Source organism: Penaeus monodon, chromosome 22 (genome assembly GCF_015228065.2).
Source record: "Penaeus monodon isolate SGIC_2016 chromosome 22, NSTDA_Pmon_1, whole genome shotgun sequence".
Lineage (NCBI taxonomy): Eukaryota > Metazoa > Arthropoda > Malacostraca > Decapoda > Penaeidae > Penaeus > Penaeus monodon.
The window spans coordinates 5,954,410-5,954,652 of record NC_051407.1 but is presented as its reverse complement, the minus strand read 5'-3'; the positions used below and the strand labels follow the sequence as shown (position 1 = coordinate 5,954,652).

At 38.3% G+C, this 243-nt stretch overlaps 2 protein-coding genes across 2 annotated transcripts in view; both read left to right on the top strand.

Moving 5' to 3' along the window:
• LOC119586845 (peroxisomal sarcosine oxidase-like) overlaps positions 1 to 243 on the top strand; it is a 43,783-nt gene that overhangs the window by 468 nt on the left and 43,072 nt on the right. The window lies entirely within an intron of this gene.
• Positions 1 to 243, top strand: part of LOC119586846 — a gene marked incomplete at its 5' end in the record, with an annotated part of 53,513 nt that overhangs the window by 35,153 nt on the left and 18,117 nt on the right.

Sequence of the window (243 nt, the reverse complement as noted above, 5' to 3'; positions counted from 1 at the left end):
TGCGTGCTTATCCAGACGTAAGAAGAGAGGATTACGAGGTGAAACTTATTACCAGTGTATATGAATGTAAACACTGTACTAATTAATGATGTCATTGTTTCTTTATCAGGAATTTTGATAGGCAGTAAATTCACTATTGCTCAATCTAGGTGCATTACCGTGTATCCCTTACTCTATCAGTTGCTCTGTTAATTGCGTAGTCATCATCAGTCGGCAAATTTACTCTAGCCAACTCAGGCAGCA